Source organism: Diadema antillarum, unplaced genomic scaffold (genome assembly GCF_040938485.1).
Source record: "Diadema antillarum isolate AM-2024a unplaced genomic scaffold, OU_Dant_1.0 seq00000399_RagTag, whole genome shotgun sequence".
NCBI classification, from domain to species: domain Eukaryota; kingdom Metazoa; phylum Echinodermata; class Echinoidea; order Diadematoida; family Diadematidae; genus Diadema; species Diadema antillarum.
Genome location: NW_027271390.1, coordinates 27,837 through 45,558, shown reverse-complemented (window position 1 = coordinate 45,558; position 17,722 = coordinate 27,837). Strand labels below are relative to the sequence as shown.

Here is a 17,722-nt window from a genome sequence, read left to right as displayed (position 1 = left end):
TTCTGGTCGAGGTGTAGATTTAGCTTTTAACATTTTGCGAGATATTCAGAAACCACTCCATGAGATGTCAAAGAGCATGCAGTGCTATGGATAAGGGGTATCAAAAGTTATTCGATGAAAATCGGTTTTGAAATGGCTGAGATATCCAAAAACAAGGTGAAACAAAGAGATCCTGATAAAGTTGTTGCATGTCGCCTTTTATTATTAGAACTTTTCTTGTGTGGATATCTTAGCCATTTGAAAACCAATTTTCATCAAATAAACGTTGAATCCTTCTTAGAGATTACATGCTCTTTCATATTTCATAAGAGGCTTTTCATTATCTCACTTAGGAATGTTCAAATTACTCAAAACATGAATCCCTACCTAAACCAGTACTGTACAGTCCCTTTAACATTGATCATGTTTATTAAGCCCCCACAAAATCAGATTCGAAGAGGGCATTTGGTCTTGGGTAACATGGATGAACTCCTAGGTTAATTTTGGGTTTATCCTCCAACTTCACAATGATTCAGAAAGGCGTAGTATAGGCTCCTTTTTAGTTCAGGTTCATTATGTATCAACGTATATGATTACATTCTCATGCAATAACATCCATGATGAAGATGGGGGAGGGAAGAGAAACTGCGGGATGGGGGGGGGAGCTTAGTAATCATCGATTTTGATCGATGAAATCTCTCTATAAATATTTTAATTTAATCAGCTTTAAAAAGGCATTTTGGATCGGCATTTAAAAATCAAAAGATGTGCTATTTCCATCAAAATCAATTCATTTTCCCAGTCCATACATGTGCAAAATTGCTCTAGTATCACGGTTTGCATCGTCACCATCGTCACCTCTACCATCACGACCATCATTGAAGGAAACCAAAACCCAAAAAGAATGTGGATTGAGTGAAAGCAGCAACATTATTAGAACACATGCAGTGAAAGTTTAAGGAAAATCGGGCAATCGATGCAAAAGTTATGAATTTTTAAAGTTTTGGATGTTGGAACCATCTGGATGCATGACATCATGTGTGGGCAAGAACATAAAGAAAATATAAAGAAAACAAACATGTTTTCACTTTTCTTGAGTAAGTAATGGAAGAGCAATATTTTGATTAACCACTTTCAGAAGTAGGGGGAATGATACCCTTAACATAAGTCAGTATCAATTAAGTTGATGGAATGTATAATTTTATTGATTTTTTTGGTGGAATTCTCTTCATATTTTCTTTACATTGTCGCCCATCATGGTCTCTAGTAGTCTCTTTATTCAGTGATTTACAACACAAAAAATATAAAAACGAAAAACTTTGCATCGATTGTCCTATTTTTCCTCAAAACTTTCACTGATGTATAATTGCTAATGTTGCTGCGTTCACTCAATCCATATTGGTCTCATGGGTTTTGGTTTCCTTTAATATCAACCAAACATCACTACCATCATTGCTTTTATAAGATTACCATGCACGACCATAAACATCATTACTATCATTTATTTTCACAACTGGATATCATCTTATCACCACGATTATCACTCGTATTACCATCGTATACATATCACCACTATCAATACTTTTTTTCCATGTCATCAATCCATCAACAACAACTTCACGAAATCTCTTTCAAAGTTTTCAGCATCATCATCATTATCATCAGTCTAAATAAGCATTGCGACTTGGCAATATATTCATACTCGATCCCTCCCTTCAATGCGCACATGGCCTATAACACCCGTAATTGAAATGATGAAGAGAAACGATTTGAATATTGAAACACTGATTTGTTGGATTGTTTGTTTGTTTGTTTGTAAGAACACTAGCCGCATTCACACGTACAAAAATAGCTGGTTACCGAGCGCACTCCAAAACTCGAGAGTTCTTGTTATACTCGCAACTTTTTTATAAACTTCATGATCGATATATTATAGAAACAAACACCAGGCTTTAACTGGTATCAGATTCCCAGGTGGGTTCATGACTTTAAATGTGTATAAACCATTTGTTGTCGACTGACACCCAAAAAGGGAAGTCATGCGTGATTTGTTGTCTCGAAGTCGTGCAGTATCGTACACATAGAGCTGTGATAGAAGTTTACCAGTATATGGAGTTTATCAATATCAGCATAGCTATATGTTTACTATGTGAGAGAGAGAGAGAGAAAAAAATCAAACCCACAGCTCCGATTCTCAAGTAAAACACATTTGTAGAAGAGATTCGAAACGATCGTTTTATAATGTGTTATTTGGCACAAAAAAAAATTCACTTATTTTTAATAATATTAATCGATAACCAAAGATATTGCTTCTGGTTATATGTATACGATGGTAATACGAGTGATAATCGTGGTGATAAGATGATATCCAGTTGTGAAAATAAATGATAGTAATGATGTTTATGGTCGTGCATGGTAATCTAATAAAAGCAATGATGGTAGTGATGATTGGTTGATATTAAAGGAAACCAAAACCCATGAGACCAATATGGATTGAGTGAACGCAGCAACAGTAGCATTATACATCAGTGAAAGTTTGAGGAAAAATCGGACAATCGATGCAAAGTTGTTCGTTTTTATATTTTTTGTGTTGTAATCACTGAATAAAGAGACTACTAGAGACCATGATGGGCGACAATGTAAAGAAAATATGAAGATAATTCCACCAAAAAAAAATCAATAAAATTATACATTCCATCAAATTAATTGATACTGACTTATGTTAAGGGTATCATTCCCCCTACTTTCTGAAAGTGGTTAATCAAAATATTGCTCTTCCATTACTCAAGAAAAGTGAAAACATGTTTGTTTTCTTTATATTTTCTTTATGTTGTTGCCCACACATGATGTCATGCATCCAGTGGTTCCAACATCCAAACTTTCACTGCATGTGTTCTAATAATGTTGCTGCTTTCACTCAATCCACATTTCTTTTTGGGTTTTGGTTTCCTTCAATGATGGTCGTGATGGTAGAGGTGACGATGGTGACGATGCAAACCGTGATACTAGAGCAATTTTGCACATGTATGGACTGGGAAAATGAATTGATTTTGATGGAAATAGCACATCTTTTTGATTTTTAAATGCCGATCCAAAATGCCTTTTTAAAGCTGATTAAATTAAAATATTTATAGAGAGATTTCATCGATCAAAATCGATGATTACTAGCTCCCCCCCCCCCCCTCCCGCAGTTTCTCTTCCCTCCCCCATCTTCATCATGGATGTTATTGCATGAGAATGTAATCATATACGTTGATACATAATGAACCTGAACTAAAAAGGAGCCTATACTACGCCTTTCTGAATCATTGTGAAGTTGGAGGATAAACCCAAATTAACCTAGGAGTTCATCCATGTTACCCAAGACCAAATGCCCTCTTCGAATCTGATTTTGTGGGGCTTAATAAACATGATCAATGTTAAAGGGACTGTACAGTACTGGTTTAGGTAGGGATTCATGTTTTGAGTAATTTGAACATTCCTAAGTGAGATAATGAAAAGCCTCTTATGAAATATGAAAGAGCATGTAATCTCTAAGAAGGATTGAACGTTTATTTGATGAAAATTGGTTTTCAAATGGCTAAGATATCAAAAAAAAAGTTCTAATAATAAAAGGCGACATGCAACAACTTTATCAGGATCTCTTTGTTTCACGTTGTTTTTGGATATCTCAGCCATTTCAAAACCGATATTCATCGAATAAACTTTTGATACCCCTTATCCATAGCACTGCATGCTCTTTGACATCTCATGGAGTGGTTTCTGAATATCTCGCAAAATGTTAAAAGCTAAATCTACACCTCGACCAGAACTGTACACACCCTTTAGCAATAGCAATCGCTGCAGACGTATAAATATTTGTGAATTTTGTGAATATAATTGACTCTTCCGACCTCCTCTCGGGGTATGAGAGTAGCAAACAAAGAGTATAAATAGCAATATAACAAACCAGTGAATACAATATACTCAAAGATTACACATGACACAAAAGATATACAAGATTATAGTGTATATGGGAATACAAACATGAGTAAAATGAACAGATATACGACGTTAATCTACATGTGAATAGCAGATTACAAATTTGACAAAGAAGGTTGCTTCACTAACCTACATACCGCTACGTGTCGCTACGTATATATAATACACTTGTACTTTGATTATGATTTATTCCAAGCTTCAATTAGATTTCCAACTTACTTTTTGCAAGATATTGATGACGACGTCGAGTTTGCATGCATCCTAGTAACGCAAGTCTCGCGAGACACAGGAAAAGTGTCAGCAGACGGCTAACAAAACTACAAAAATACCACCTAAGGCAAAGCCGAACGCGATGGCGATGACATGTGAAGTGGAAACACACACACGCACACGCACACACAACGCACACACACAAACACACACACACACACAAACACTCGACACACGCCCACACACATACCCATACACAAACCCGTTGTTATGTTTCTGGTTGAAGGACGGTGTCCCATTCTCACATTGTACTAGTAATCTGATTCTGTGGTTAGCAGACGACCATGCCAATGGTACTCTATATACTGTGTAACAGTACGAACTCAACGCCTAACTGCGAAGTCCACGCACATGCGTACAAAAACCAACTTGTACACTGATAGTCTTTGCTCAAGTGACACAATGGGCAATTTCGACGCGTTAGGGTTACGGAAAAAAAAATCGCGTCCAGTACAGTGGCCATAAAGTGCCCCTCCCCCATATATTATGACATCATTTAGCTGAAAAGAGTCATAGTTGTTTTTCTTTTACAATCGAAGTAGGCCTTAGTTTACATCATAGATACCCAAAACATCAAAGCCAGTTAGGTTTTCCCAGCCAATTTCGCACTTTTGTCGGTTCATTTGATAGGAGGTTCGAATTCGTAAAATCGGTATTTGGCTGGCACCCTACGTTCATTCAAATTCGCCTTTAATTGCCGAAAAGGGTATTTCAGTCATTAAATTTCGCGAAAGACAGTCAAATTCCAAACGTGTTCATTCAAATTCAAATCATGCTATTTCTTTGTTTCAGATCATTTTAGCGTGTCTTTCTATGTGTGTTTTCGTTTCATTTATAAATTAGCGTTATAAAGCAGTAAAAGTATCATATTTCTTATCTAGTATAACTGGATTTGGTTGTTCTGTAACGCTCCTTTTCTTTCATATACATGTCATTATAGGCCTATACGTGTACCAGTAATACCAGCACAATAATGACAGCACAATAGATAAAATATTTACAGGCGTATGTCTCTAGAAGACATAGAAAGAATTATTTAAAAAAAAAACATTTGCGGTTCATAACCTTGATTTCCTGGAACTGGCCGAACGCTCGTAATAAAGCGCTCGTAACGGCCAGATAATTTGTAGCTTCTTACTTCTTCTGATTCAAAAAGCACGTTAAAAACAAACTGGTGTCAAAGTCTCTTAAACGAATACGAAAACATGAAATGTTATGATGCTTACAAAACAATAACTACGATGAAAGAAAATAAGGAAAGAGGTCAAGCATGAACTTATCTGTTTAATTGACTGCAGAACATCTTAAATTAGATGGCCAGAAATCAATTTGAATGAACGAGCGCAGCATGTGATAACGTGATTATATCATTATGAATTTATGAATGAACGGATAGTGGAATGGTGCTTGTCTTATATATGGATTTCAGTTGAAAAAGTGTTGTGAATGTTTCAAAATGAATTTGAATGAAGAGATTATAACAATGAACTACCATGTAATCTAGGCGAAATTTTTGCTAAATTTAATTCAACATTAACATATTCGATTAAAAGAGGTGCGAAATTGACCCGGATGCTAGGCCCTTGACAGGTATAGCCCCCAGGTACAAATGTATTCCCACCCCATATGAATTAAGTCTTTTTAGGTGAAAAGAGTCATGTATGCCTATTTTCCATGGCAGTGGAATTAACAGCTGAGATACGTAAGACACAAACCCATCCAGTTATTTTTATTCTTTAAGGGGTCCCCAGCCAGTGGCTGGAAAGTGCATGCTCCCCTATTATTTTATTCTAAGTGAAAAGAATCACTGCTATAATTTCTTTTGCAATGGAAGTAGTACTCAACGAGGTATCAAAAACACCGAAACCAGTTATATAGCTGTACGGGGCCCCACGGAGTGTTCCTAAAGTGTCCCCACATGTAATTCCACTATCACGATCTGCATCCCGATCTATTCAATCTGTCAGATCGGGAGAGAGCGGCAAAAGTGTACGGGGACCGGGAGCATCGTAGCAGCAGCGTTTGGGTGATTGGGTTGGATCTGGCAATTTTACAGATCGGGAAGAAATTTTGAACTGGTTCAAAATTTCTTCCCCATCTCCCCATCAAGAATTACCTATTTTGAATCGTATGATAGCTCAAACGGGGAGAGAGCAGTGACAGTGTAAATACCGCGGGATGAGCGTAACAATTCCAGGTTTTTCTGACCGTAGTAACAGCGGCACAAGAGCGGGAAGTAGTCTAAACTAGACACCGACGACATGGTCCCGCTGCTGAGCCACTTTCTTGATCAAAGCACGACCTTCCCGCTTTAACGACGCTCTCACTAAGTTCTCTACTCTCGTATAAAATCAAGGCCTGTTCCTACGACGCTTCATTCTTGCTTCGATAACGCTGTTGGCCGCTTTAGCTACGCTGTTCCTACGCTTTCCCAGACTCAATAACGCATGTCTTCCACTCTCGCCGCTCTAAAATCGAACGTAGCCGATACGCTCGAAAATGTTTGCCAGAATAGCAAAACTGATGATTATGAGGAGGACGTTGTCGTTGTCGCGAAAATGAAGACGAAGGAGCGCATATTTAAGAAGAAGAAGAGATGCAAACAATAAAGAGAATCAAGCAAAACACTTTGGAGCTACTGTCTGGGGCCCCGTGCAGGATAAAATATCTGACTTTGGTATTTTGGATATCCGATGGATACTACTTCCATTGCAAAAGAAATTAGCCGTGACCCTCTTCGTAGTCTACAGGGCCGAGCCAAGCAAAAACTGCCTATTTTTCCAGTCAAGGTTTTCTCACGTGATTCTGGTACTTCAGACCATACTTAATAATATAAGCTTCTGCGCCATCTTGAAATCTGTCCCGAATCCAAGATGGCCCCAAAAAATCCAAAATGGCCGCCAGAGGACCTAAAAAGTGCCTTCTGTGGTTAAGATTTGTCTGGGGATGGATTTTTTAAAAACTCTTTTAGATGATAAATGGTAAGAGAAATGAGATTCAGTGGATTAAAATTAGAATCAGTTTCTTTTTTATTGCGAAAATCCAACATGGCCGCCAGACGCAGCTCCCGAAATTAATAAATGTCATAATAACCGGAGGACCAAACCCTAAAAACTCGCTTACTTAACGAGTGAGTTCCACTCTCTCTACAAACTAAGTAGACCATGCTTATTTTCACATTTCTATTGCAACAAACAACATACCACTGGTCTACCTCAAAAAATTTGTTGTGAAAGCCTCCAAATCCAAAATGGCGTCCAAGATGGCCGCCGTATCTACTGAATTTGCTATTTGAAAGATAGAATTTGATAGAAACATCAGATTTCAACAAATGTGATGTCATATGAAAGAGAATAACATTTCCTACAAGTTGACGTACCATTTTTGTGGGAGATTGTGATAACTGGATTGAGATTGTAATGAAAAATACTCATTTTTTGATATTTCTTTCTGAAAAAAGGAAAATCATGAAAATGCTTGATTCAGCACAAATCAGAAAAAGACTGAAGGATTATCTTGAAACGTTTTTTTAAGAATTTTGGTTAACATATACTTAATATTTGGAGAAAATTAGGGGTCAGTACCAAATGCGGTTCAGAAGTTATAATGTCTCAAACTTGAAAACTCGCTATGTAAAAATTTCCACTTTAGCTGTGACAAGACCTTGTTGGTCGTAAAGAGAGGCTGCACGCGCCAAGACTACTACACGCACCACTGGCACTAACGCGTTTAGCAGTGCCAGTGGTGCGTGTAGTAGCCTTGGTGCGCGCAGACTTTTTTTGACAAACACGAGTTTGTGCCTGCAAACTAACTTTTCATACCAAGTGGTAGCTCAGGTGACGCCGATCGCTATTATTTCAAAGTAGATTGTTCTGTAGCAGATGAGATGAAGCAAAAAATGTCTTTCAAACAGAGGTAGGAGCTTGAAACAACCATGCTATAGAAAGTTTAAAACAAAATTTGGATCAATTACTCAAAAACTCAAAGATTGCAGGCCATCAAAGCTGACATAGTTTATTGCGCCAAATTAAATGTATTATTTTAATTTTGGTACAATTTTGTCTGTTGTGCTATCTATTTATAGTTTTTATATATTTTGAACATTGTAGTAATATTTCAAGCCGTCATGGGTTTTTATGGAGATATTTTTAAAACCAGTGATATTCTACTCCGAAAAAGAAAAAAAAAATCGAGTGGAAGTTTCATTTTTGAAGGAGTTAATAACGGAAATCAGTAAATTCAAAGTAAAATTGGAGTGAATTTTGAGTGAAAATTTTCATTTTCACTCATTTTAGAGTGACCTTAGGGATCACTCGTCACTCTTTGAGTGATCCCTGAGATCACTCTAAGAGGAATGAAAATGAACATTTCCACTCTCGAGTGATCCTGATATCTAAAATGTGAAAGCATCTACCAATGGCATTAGTTCAATTCAATGTTGGCACTATAACCCACATGAAATCAGCCTAAAACGATGTAAGAAAAATCTATTCACAGTGAATACACTTTCAGCATGCTTATTTGTAAATTCAATTCAATTCAATTCAATTCAATTCAATGTTTTATTTCATTTTTCGACAAGAACATAATAACATCACTTCTTCTTGTTTGGTAACAGAAAATCAGGTGCTCAAAACTATGTAGGATGAAAAGAATACAATAATTGTAGCACCTTATAACCATTACAGATTATCATAAAACTCGAGTGATTTGACGTAAGTAAACATTGTGGATAATTTGAAAAATGGAGGGACCCACTAAAAAGACAAGTCTTGTAGAATGTGGGCCCCTCAGAAATGTGAATATACAGCATGAATAATCATTTTGGACAGTGTTATTTGAACGGTGACACGACATTTGCTCCTGCGACAATTGCTCCGGTCTTATTTTCTCTAAGGACTTAGGGTTAGGGTTAGGGTTTTGATGTGAGAATTCGGATTAGGGTTAGGGTTATGTTTATGGGTTGAATTTACGTTTGGCTTGGCATGCAGATATATCATGGGAGTAATTGTCGCAGGAGCAAATGTCATGGGACCTATTTGAACAACATACTGAAAAGTAATTTCGCACAACACATTTAAAAGCAACTTTGAGAAATTGCCGCCATGTCGGATTTTTCGGGGGGGGGGGGTGCTCGGATCAGAAAGGCTTTCAACGACATGTCCGGATCAGATATTATTACACATATGCCATCATCATTAACGTTTCTACAACAGCAGAGTAACATTCAAGTACAAAAGCATATCTTTGATACAGAAGCATTTCTTTTTTTAAATCAAAGATTGGGCCTTACCCAAACACTAAAATGAGCTCCACCCCCCCCCCCCCAAAAAAAAAATAGATAAATAAATAAACCCTCAATATGGTTTAAACAAGGACAATATATATGATAGACAGCAATACAAGACATTCTACAAAATATATCAAAATATGAAGAGTTTTGTTTGCAAAAACCGATAAGTCCATATTTGCCAAATGGAGATATTTGCGATTAAGGTTCAAGAAAAATAAAGAGAATAATAAAAAAAAATTGCTTCTTTTGACCATAACTTTAAAAATATACCTTTATATGTAGGGACCAATATATCATTTAAAAGGTATTATTTTGTACTTTATGACAGAGATCGTACTTCAAAATCTTCAAAAATGGACTTATCGGTTTCTGCAAACAAGATTTGACTCTGACGCAACACACTAAAGGTATCGTTTACCGTTGGAAGAGATATCACATTCGATTTATATGTGCATTTTAGTTGTATCACAAAACATTCTACCATGTAGAAAAAAAATACATATATTTTTGTTCAGCATTCTTTATTATATCAATAAACAATGTAATATATGTAATATAAAATAAACAAACAATGTAATATATATATATATATATATATATATATATATATACATACATACATGTATATATATAATGAAGCCTAAAACATACATAGACATTACCATTTCTTTTCAAGAAATCATAACATTGATAACTGTTGACAGCTTAGTATAAAAAGCTAGAAATGTTGCTACGGCGACTGACATGCCTCCGCCGTAATGCATGGTTCTCCTAGTAGGTCTGTAGTACAATGTCTTGACAATGTGTGATGACCGTTTGACACAATTGGCAAAATATTAAAATGACAGGTTTGCCACAAATGTGCTGAATGTTCACTTTCCTGGAACTAGCTTCAATTGGATGAATGATTAAAACGTCAGAGTGCAGGTATTTGGGGAACTGATGATTTTTACTTGACTTTTGACCCTTTTATAAGTTTATGCATTGAGTAATTTCAAGGTATTGAGAAAAAGTATAATTTCAGTATCAAATTATGATGAAACCATCAAAAAGTGTGACCCTTTTCAGCTGAATAAATGTTCTGTGCCCCCGGTCTATTAGAGCTGTGAGCCATCATATTCTAGGAGTCCATACCCAAGCCAGAGTGAGAGGACCCACCAGCAATGCTGTGCACGATCCTCAGTTTAATCCTCTGCAATATGGCTGTCAGATTTACCATTGGTTTTTCTTTTTTATATAAATAAAAAGGCTTCCTCTAAGATTTAACCCATTTCTATCAGGAGGAGCATGTTTTCTTCTTCGTAGAATATTTACGTATGATTTGTGTAATTATCAATGAATAAGAAAACGCAATTCAGGTGAGTTTATGGTTGAATCTAGCTTATTATTTGTTTCCCCTGAATTCCTTTGTTGGTGCGGCATTGAGGGTCGCCATGATGAGAACACTCTAAGCGCAATTAATGTATGGACTGAATGGTGGCGAAAATGGAGATTATGATAGTGTAAAACGTTGTTGCTTCAAAGAATAAACTCATATTTGTCATCAGGGGTATATTGATTTGCAATGGACACTATCTACCAAGGTGGACATTTAAGTCTGGGTACTTTTAGAACAGTTTATGAAACAGAACATTTCAGTTTATTGTTGAACATACAGCAAAGATTTTCAAACCATTCTCCTTCTGTGCCGAGGCAGCAGTGGGTGTGGAAATGATGAGGGTTTTCAGACCAAACATGAAACTGACGATGACTATGGTTGAGATGAGATAAAAGAAAGTTGGCTGTCTCAGAGATTAAGCCAATTCCTGTCAGGAGGATTGTGCTAGTTCTTCGGTTAGACACAACTCATAAAACCCGATACAATTAATCACTTTCATCATTTATTTTATGCTGATCATTTTAGAAAAGTAGTCAGTGTCAATTTGCAATTAAAAAGAGAAAACAAGACAAAAGTCAAAAACAAATATAAAATACATAAGAAAATCAAAAGAAAAATAAAAACATAAGAATTCAAATGACTTTTAGATTTTTAAGATGTACAATTGTTGAATTTGCTACAACAAATATACAAATCAAAAGTAGACTCCCAATTATCTAATTAGACTAAACTATGGTCTTTGGCTCAATTTGCATAATTAATTGATGATCAAAGACTAGAGATTTATCATTTAAAAAAATCTTAATACACATTAGTGTAGATTACTGGTGTGATGCATGCCAAATTTCGTCGTGATCATATCACTGAGGCCAAAAAATGGGGGGGGGGGGAGGGGCAGTTTTAGCACAACCTTAAACACCTGGACCAATTTAAGGTAAGGGAAGATTAATACTGATTACTTAATACAGACGATGAAATAGGGTATGTCAGTCAGGCAAGTTCACAGTTTAACTTGACCTTCTTTTTTAATTGGAATTCTTCTTAGATGCTTAAGAGATTAAATCCATTTCTCTTTTGATGAGCATATTGGTTCCACTGCCATGGACATTCTTATTGCAATGTGCATGTCTGGTCGCTTGTAAAACAATTGATAAAATTTAAAATGTCAGTTATGTGAGGTAATTGATAAATTTAGTTTATCCATTTTGCTACCATTGCATTTCTTGGCCCTAAAAATGGTAGTTTTGCTGTAAAAATTAAATTCTTGGGTCATTTGTGACCGTGCACCTCAAAACGAACATAAAGTCGCACTCATTGATTTTGCCTGAGGACTGAAAATAAGTGAAATGGGTCAACCTAGCCGAACTTGACTTTTTTCATATTTTTGAAAGAGCGGGTCCTATTTTACATTATGCTAAATTTGGTATCAAAAAATGGGCAGGAAAGTGTGTGTGTGTGTGTGTGGTGTGTGTGTGTGTGTGTGTGTGTGTGTGTGTTTAGCAGTTTATCTCGAACGTTTTTGGTAGAGTTCCCTTTTTCATTTCTGAAAACCTTGTCCACACTCTTCACTTTCAACTCTAATAACTATTGAAAGGATAGTGCTACTGCTTTGAAAGTTGGCATTAATTATGGGCAGAATGTGTTAATCATGTGTTTAATTTCAGTTTAATCTGATAATCCCTTCATTGTTGTTCCTCTGGTGGTTTACTTCCTGTTTTTTGTCCCATTCATCACAGAGTCAGCACGGTTTGGTAAAGATTAAGCGCTTGAATAGACACTGTACTTCAGAGTCTCTTTTCTGAGTTCACCCTTTTCCTGAGTTTGTGCTTTCTTTCCAATATTTAGATAGGTTAGGAGAGTCCATTTGATTTGAGTTATACATCATTTTAAAGCTTAAAGTCTGCTCTTTCAGAATATGGTCTTAGCTAAAGATCAATGTCTGGCGACTTTTTGTTTGTTGTGAGGTGCAGAGTCGTATTTAGAAGCCGATATATTATAAAGAAAACATGTTTATGGCCGCCATTCTGGAAAAATCTGAGATGGCGGCCATATATATATATATATATATATATATATATATATATATATTTATATATATATGAACGAGAGTAAGGAGGCGGTAGACGTTGCTTAATCCTCGCAAGTGATTTCACTCTTGCTTTCGGGCTTTCTGCCCTTTGATGCGACGACCCAGGGGTTCATCATTAGCTGAAGACACACGACTCACACTATTATATATATATATATATATATATATATATATATATATATATATATCGGTGCTTATGAAAGTATTGTTTTACTGATTGCTTGTGCAATAACCTTTCGAAAAATGTATAATTTTGATACTCTTCAAAAAAAAATCTGGCGAAATTACATAAGAAACCCGACTTTATGTCCATAAATGCACTATTATAAAGAGTCGGAAAAAAAGATGACTGATCTACAACCCTAATGAGTCGTGTTATCTTTATCATTATTATTCTCATTATCAAAGAATTAAAAAGTGAATGAAAAACACGCGCCTCGTTGTATAGATCATTTCATCTTTCGCCTCATGAAATATTTTGTCCGTTACACTCGAAAACATTCATTATCTGTATAATAATGCACCTCGACTCCGCAGGTACTATTACACTGCCACTCGATTTCACGCGCATAGTGCCAACAAGTCACAGTGCTGGCGCTGCGCTGGTTCATTCACAGGCCCGACGCGACAAGGCGCGTCCGGGTACCGCAACATTACGTGTGCTCGCTGCTGTGTTACGTACCTGTAGCTGTACGTATTACGTATTACGGCGTTGTTTTTACTTTTGACTTTCATCTGCCCATAAGCAACAAACACAGTGTGGTATTACACACTGTGCTCACACAGCTAACTATATGTAAAATGTGTGAATATGTGACTCTGCACCACAAAACAAACAAAAAGTCGCCAGACATGACTTTTTAGTTAAGACCTTATTCTGAAAGAGCATACCTTAAAGGTAGGGGAAGCCTTTTACAGACCTCCCAAAATGCAGCAAAACATTAATTATGAACCTCAGGGGACTTACTTAGGCCACTGCTTAGAAATTTGGAAGTCAACGGTTATCTACAATTTGAATAATGCACAAAACTCAACTACTCAGTAGTTCTGTATGTCAGCCACACTTAAGCCTTTTTGTTGCAGTCTTCTGTATTTGTTATCTATAAACACAAAGTTAATCTAAAACTACAAGACCTGATGTAATAACATATATAGTGTGTGGCAAGAATGTACATAGAAATGTTTGTAAGTGTTGATTAACTTTCTTCACAAAATATACATGATGGACACATATGCAGTGCATTGGTCTGCAAAGGTAGCCTAGTAATGTACTGAAATTTACGGTAAGCCCCGAGAAAAATTCCATTCAAAATCTAACGGTCAAAAAAAAAATTGAACTAAATGTTACCTTCTACTTTCAATACTTTATGGGAGTTTCTAAAATGATACTCTCTTCAACATACCACTGTATTTATACAACTCTTCATTTAAGGCATGCAAATGGGATTCCCTACCTTTAAGCTTTAAAATGATGTATAACTCAAATCAAACGGACTCTCTTATCTTATCTAAATATTGGAAAGAATGCACTAACTCAGGAAAAGTGTGAACTGAGAAAAGAGGCTCTGAAGTACAGTGTCTATTCAAGCGCTTAATCTTTACCAAACCGTGCTGGCTGTGCGATGAATGGGACAAAAAAAAAAGGAAGTACACCACCATAGTTACTACAATGAAGGGATTATCAGATTAAACTGAAATTAAGCATACTTGATTAACACATTCTGTCCATAATTAATGCCAACTTTCAAAGCAGTAGCACTATATTTTCGAAAAAGGGACACTAAAGACACACCTAATCACACTATTCTACCAAAATGTTCGAGATAAACTGCTAAAAAAAAGACACATTTTCCCATCCGTTTTATGATACCAAATTTAAGCATAAAGTAAAAGAAAATCTGCTCTTTCAGAAAATATGAAAAAGTCAAGATCGGCTATGTTGACCCATTTCACTTATTTTCAGTCCTCACGCAAAATCAGTGTGTGCGACTTTATGTTCGTTTTGTGGCGCACGGTCACATATATTGTGTTAACAGTGTTGCCACAGTGTTAAATTTCAAACTATTTGGATCATCGCATACAACTCACATAGTCATACGCGGTTACACAGCTTACCACATAATTTTCGCATTGTGTCATAATTATTATGCTGCAGTATGTGGACATGTTGTGCTCATAAAGTTGTCATGGTATGAATTTTCAGACTGTGTGATTAACCACATACTTATTATCCATAGTGACTTGCAGTAATTGCATAATAGGCACATTGTGTCACATTATTGCAGTCCATGGAAATAGCGTCTCCACAGAGATGTCACAGTGTGAAACGATGGACTACGTGGTTTGTCTCCTTCTAGGCCCTAGTCCAATAGTAGTATAACTTTACCACTACACATGATATTCATAATGGGCTACATATTGCAGTCTGTGGGAAAGATGTGTTCACGTAAGAGCACATTTTGTATTCAAAATTATGTGACTTACCACATAGAAATCACAGTTACCAGAGCTTACCATAATAATGACCACAGTTAGTGTGCCACACACTATAATAGGTGAAACTTGTGTGCCCACAGTCGCGTTGTCACGGTGTGGAATTCTAGCCTATGTATTTATCCAACGAAAATCACATAATGATCACAGTTACTCCAGCTTGCCACACAAGAATCTGATTGTGTCACATATTGTAGTATTTTGCAATACCATGTGTCCGCCAAATTGCATAGTGTGAAATTCTAGGTTTTGTGGTTTCTCACCCAAAGGTCACACTCGTCATTTACCATAGCTTGTCAAAAAAAAAAAATACCACAGAACGTGTCACAAGTTTTAGCATGTTGAAATGTAGTGTTGCCGATTTTTCGCATTATACACAGACCCACAAGTGAATGGAAATTGGGTACGTCATTAAAATTATGATAATAATATTGCCGGGTAAGACATTTATTCACAATTTCAACGGGACATAATAATATCACAGGACGATACCACACTGCAGTACCACACAGGATCACCACACAGCAAAATCACATAGCATCGCATAGCAGTACCACACTGCAATAGTAAACAAAAGTACTAAACAACAAAACCAGAGAAAATACAACAGAAAGTACAGCCGGAAAATACCACAGGATATTCTTGTGGTATTCTGTCGCCCATTCCACAGGACTACCACAGGACAATGCCAAACAGCAGTACTGCACAGGAGTTCCACACAGCAAAACCACATAATATAATACAGCAGTAGCACATGCCAATACTTAATACCACACAGCAATAACATAAGGCCAAACTGCACAAAATGCAATCAAGTGTACCACAGAAAAATACTGCAAGTTATCCTTGCGTGTGTTTGTTTGTTTGTGTTTCCCTTGATATACTATAGCAAAGAACTATCACAGGATAATACAATGTACCACAGTGCACTACCTCACAGGAGTACCACGCAGGAATTACAACTGGAATTTAAAAAGACGAACAAAGCACACATATACTCCAGAATTTAATTCGTTGATGAGTTATGCTGTGAACAATAACAATTGATTTAAGCAGGCAGTATCTAACCTGGCCTATGTTTATTATAAGTATGATATTGCATAACTGTATATGCCGTCAATACCCTGTGTGGGAAATCGCACGCAAACTACCAATACGGTCATGAGTCACACAGAAGCCACAATTAGAATACATACTTATGGGCATTGGTACGCCTGATTCTCAGCATGTAATTGATCTCAAAACAATCTTTAAATTCGCTTTCCTCCTTTTTCTCTAAAGCTTAATTTACTAATTCTCTTTTCAATATTCGTTGTATTCGTTTTTTGTTTCTATTACAGAGAGAAATACATGTAGGGAGGTCAAATTTTTAGCAAGTTACAGGTGATTTAGGATATCTAAGCATCAAAGGTAATATATTTGTTATTCAACATACATTTTTTTTTTTTTTGCATAAAATTGTACAAAACAGAATAATTACGAGAAACACTAGTCTGGTTTGCCTCATTTCAGTTCAAATCATGCGATTGCGGACTGAATCAGACCAATATTCAAATTCTGTAAAATACAAAAATGGAATAATATTAAGCAGCAAACAGACTTCCTTCATACGCAGTGACAGACATTTTCGAAATTTGGTAGGTATTTGGTTGACTGTCGATTTGAAGAAGCTTTGTTTTTATTACTCGGCTTGGAATCGACAACGTTAAACTGAGTGCAGAATCAAGAAAATGAAGCTGTCTTACCGTGTCCAATTTGGCTGCAGAAAGAGTACAGCCAATGTTAACAGGAGAGTGAGGTCGTATCTTCTATCCATGTTAGGTAGTCAAAGAGAGAAATATTTTGTCAGAGAAATGAGCTAAATGCACGTGAAACTGTTATGCTCCGATAGACTGCGAAGGAATCCCAGTTATCACATTTTTTTGGGGGGGAAAATGGTTACAGTCAAACATACCCAAAGCAGCGTGTCTTTCCGAGACAGACGAAATTGCTTTGTTAAATGAATGCGTGGAAGTTTATGTGACGTTCAGTTGACGCTCAGTGAACTCCCGACTCAGCGGATCGCTTGCTTATTATGTCTGATGGCTTTGCATTTCCAGCATGATGTCTCATACAGCTTTCGTTTGGCACAGTTCTGTTCGTAGGAGACGTAACTGTTTACTCGTATCTTCCATGAGTATCATTGTACAATACACACATTATTCTCACAAATCCAAAGGCAGACCTCCAATATGAATAT

General features: G+C 36.5%; 1 protein-coding gene across 1 annotated transcript in view; it reads right to left on the bottom strand.

The window, feature by feature from the left end:
- LOC139732086 (uncharacterized) overlaps positions 1-17,241 on the bottom strand; it is a 300,102-nt gene extending 282,861 nt beyond the window's left edge. Inside the window, exon 1 of the mRNA XM_071642957.1 lies at positions 17,229-17,241. The gene's annotated coding sequence lies outside the window, so the exon portion shown is untranslated. The remainder of the gene's footprint in view (positions 1-17,228) is intronic.
- Between the last annotated feature and the right edge of the window lie 481 nt (positions 17,242-17,722).